Raw genomic sequence first — 4,063 nt, forward strand, 5'->3', positions numbered from 1 at the left:
AAAAAAGTGGGTGGAGCAGGTTGGGAAAGCACTGTAGAACAGTAGACCATTTGGGAGCCTTAGAGTCAGGCAAACCTGGGTTCACATCATGACTCCATCATAATGACCTTGAATAATTGACTTGAACAAACGGGTCTTAGTTTCTCTTCCACATCTGGGAGACAATAAGGCCTGTCTCTGATGCGTGCTGTGATGAATAAATGGATAAGCCAAGCATGGAGTGTGGCCATAATAGTATCTTGGTTAATATTAACTACCTTCCTGTCTTCTCTTGGGCCCAGAGCTGGAAGAAGAAGCAGTCCAGTGGTGACAGTGGGAACCAGACCACCTGGGTGATCCTAGTGGGCTTCGGGGAGCTGCAATACCTGGGCTTCCTTCCCTTCACTCTCTTCCTGGCCATCTATGTGGTGACAGTTGGGGGCAATGCCCTCATCATGCTGGCTGTGGCCTCTAGTCGGACACTGCACCCACCAATGTACTTCTTCCTCTGCCACTTCTCCCTGCTGGAGATTGGCTATACCTCCAACGTCATATGTGGCTGTTGCAGAGTTTCTTGGAGGGGAGGGAAGTCATCTCGCTAGTCAGCTGTCTGGCTCAGTACTACGTGTTTTCCTCGCTGGCTGCAGCTGAGTTCCTCCTGCTATCTGCCGTGTCCTGTGACTGTTACTTGGCCATCTGCTGCCCCCTTCACTATCCTGCCCTGATGAGCACCTGGTTTTGTCACTGCCTGGCCGCTGGTGCTTGGTTCAGTGGATTCTTCTCCTCTGCCTTCACTATGGCCCTGGCAGCACCTCTGTCCTGGCAGCAGGGAGATTGACCACTATTTCTGTGAGTTTGCTCCAGTAGTCAGGCCGTTCTGCGGGGATGTGGGAGTCATGTAGGGAGCTGAAGTCAGCATCTCAGGCTTCCTGACACTGGCCCCCTTCCTACTGATTGTGGCATCCTATGCCTTCATTGAGGGCTGTACCGCAAATACCTTCAGGCCATGGGAGGCAGAAAGCCTTCTTCACCTGTTCCTCCCACCTCACCGTAGTTGGGGTATTTTATGGCACCCTCATTGTGGTCTATGTGGCCCCAACAGAATACATGTCCCCTTGCTTCTAAAGGTCTTCTCTGTCCTCTACACAGTGTTCACTCCCATGGTCAACTCCATCATCCACAGCCTCAAGAACCAAGAGGTGAAGGGGGCTCTGCATAGGCTCGGGGGACAGCTCACCCCAGCACACACTCACTGAGGAGGACAGGACAGCTTTTGACTTCTTCCTGGAATGATTTCAGCTTAGCCCCTTCCTCAAAGTCTGATAGACTAGAGACCACTGCAATAAAAAGATGGAGACTGTGGGATTGAAAGTGGATGTCTACCAAAATGAGGTAACTGTATTTTCCAATTGGAATTGGCCTCCCTATCCCCAGTGGTAGCAGCTTCCCCAGCCCCAGCGACAGCAGCCTCTGTCCCTGTCTGAGGGAATTAATCCCACATTGCCTGAAGAAACTGTAATTGCCTCCTGTGGGGCAGTTCCCATGCAAGACAATGCTGATTCTCCTCAGAACCCATACCCATCACTCCTCTTTGGTTCTAAAACTATAGCTAGACCCAAGTCCCTGCAGGCATCTAAAGGTGAGGCAGAAAGTGTGACCCATAAGGACATGCACTCCAATCCAAAGGAATTACTTGGGTTTTCTAATTTATACAGACAGAAATCCAGTGAACATGCATGGAAATAGATCTTGAAGTTGTGGAATAATGATGGAAGGAACATAAAGTTGAATAAAGCCGAATGTATTGATATACATTTGTGACAGTGGGAACCAGACCACCTGGCTGATCCTAGTGGGCTTCAGGGAGCTGCAATATCTGAGTTTCCTTCCCTTCACTCTCCCTTCAAGACTCACTAAAGCAGAAATTCTGCATTTAATGTTGCAGCTTGGGGAACTAGGAAGGATTCTAACAGTTTGTTTAGTTGGTTGACTGAAACATGAACCAAAGGTGGGATACAGTAAGTGAATTAGAAATGCTGGATCTGCCTTGATTTAATGTAGAGAAAGGATTCAACAGCTAAAAGATATTGAAATGTTAGAGTGGATTTGTTACTTAAGACCTACTCACCCACGTGAGAGGGCCCAGAAGACACACTTTTCACTATAACTAAGAAATAGGGAAGCCCTGGCATCCTTGAAGAGCTCTGTAGTCTCTCTTTTCTGTAGCCCAGACCTTACGGTAGGGACTGCAGTCACTGAATTGGGAAACCTACATTCAATGGGAGTAACTGCATCCTGAGTTGACAGAGGCCAAGTCGCAGCACTCAGCCTCCAAAGGCAAGGTGTACATGGTTACCACAATGGACAGCAGAGGCAAATCAGCAATCAGAATAGCCTGACTCACACAGACCTATGGCATACTGTTTCTAGAAATGCAATAGATAAGAAACCTACTAAATTCTTACTTGATCAGAAAAGTTCTAAATCAAGTGAACATCAGCTAAGTTTTTATCAGGGTTATTCTACTAGTGCCACAAGAGAGTTAGACTGGGATTGTGAGAATGAAGGGGAAGTGATGATGAGGGTAACAAGAGGGATTGAGAATCTCAGCCATCCATCTTATTGGTTACAAGAAATGAAACTATTTCAACTTCCCTTGAATATCTTTCTTCATTTTTCTCCATGCCAAACCTACTCTTTTTCATGTAGAGAAACCTTCCAAGGATGGTTTTTCTGTGCTGCCTTCCAAGGATTCTCCTCCACTACCTTTCCACCTTTTCTCTTGCATGTACCTTAGGATATAGAACAAAAGTGAATATATACAAGTGAGTATTTGGCTGGGAGATGAGGCTGGAAAGGTTGATTGAGAAACAGACTGTGATTGATTGATTGATTACTGGGCATTCCAATTTTAATTCCATAAAATGATACCAAATAATTTTTGATTTATTTGGAATAAAATTCCAAATTAATAAATTTATTATTATTATAATTATTATTTTATTTGGAATAAAATTCTAAATTTATTAATAAAAGCATTTAATAAATTGTTGTATATTTTCCATGGGCTAATTATTGCTTAGGACTGGGAGTGCATATAAATTATAAATGATTTCTGACATTGAGGATCTCATAGTTTTTTCAACTCAGTCTTTTTTTTTTCTTTTCTTTTCTTTTTTTTGAGATGGCGTTTCACTCTTTTGCCCAGGCTGGAGTGCAATGGCACCATCTGGCTCACTGCAACCTCTGCCTCTCGAGTTCAAGTCATTCTCCTGCCTCACCCTCCCGAGTAGCTGTGATTACAGGCGCCCGCCACCACACCTGGCTAATTTTTTTTGTATTTTTAGTAGAAACGCAGTTTCACCATGTTGGCCAGGCTGATCTCGAACTCCTGACCTCAGGTGATCTGCCCGCCTCGGCCTCCCAAAGTGCTGGGATTACAGGGGTGAGCCACTGTACCTGACCTCAACTCAGTCTTAAAAATGGATTTTCATTTCAGATAGCACTAGTACAGCATAAGTTATGTCTCACCTTTCCCATGGCCTATTGGATGACCTCTCATCGTGGAGCACTCTCCCTTTTCTATCCATACCTTTTGCTCTCTCTGACACAAGGATCTGCTTGGTTCAGTGTGAAAGTAACTTGAACACCCAGGCCTTTAATGGAAAAAACTGCTGATGGCAGTAGTGACAACGGGATTTTCCAGCTGAACAACTTGTGATACAAAGACCACAAGCATTCCTCAGAAAATGCCTGCAACGTAATGTGCAGCAGTAAGGACTCTATCCCTCTGAGGGCTGGATGAAGTGGGAGCAGGTAAAATAGGTGCAAAACTGAATGCACTGCTCCCTATCACCTGACTCTCAGCCTGTGCTGGGGAAGCTGAATATGGGGAATAAACAGTCCTCACACTGAAACAAGATCCCACAGAGATCATCCTGACAAAAAGAAGGAAGAAAGACAGACTGGCCCCTGGCTAAGCCCCTTGATTCCCAATCTCCTTTTCATCTTCCTCATTCATGGGTTCCCACCCTTCAAGACATGTTATCTGCTCCTGGTACACACATCATCCCACATACCAGCA

The 4,063-nt window shown here is 45.4% G+C and overlaps 1 pseudogene; it reads left to right on the forward strand.

The window, feature by feature from the left end:
- Nucleotides 1–215: 215 nt before the first annotated feature.
- On the forward strand, nt 216–1,235 carry LOC100457008 (olfactory receptor 11A1-like; annotated as a pseudogene).
- Nucleotides 1,236–4,063: the final 2,828 nt, after the last annotated feature.

This window comes from Pongo abelii, chromosome 10 (genome assembly GCF_028885655.2).
Source record: "Pongo abelii isolate AG06213 chromosome 10, NHGRI_mPonAbe1-v2.0_pri, whole genome shotgun sequence".
NCBI classification, from domain to species: Eukaryota; Metazoa; Chordata; class Mammalia; order Primates; family Hominidae; genus Pongo; species Pongo abelii.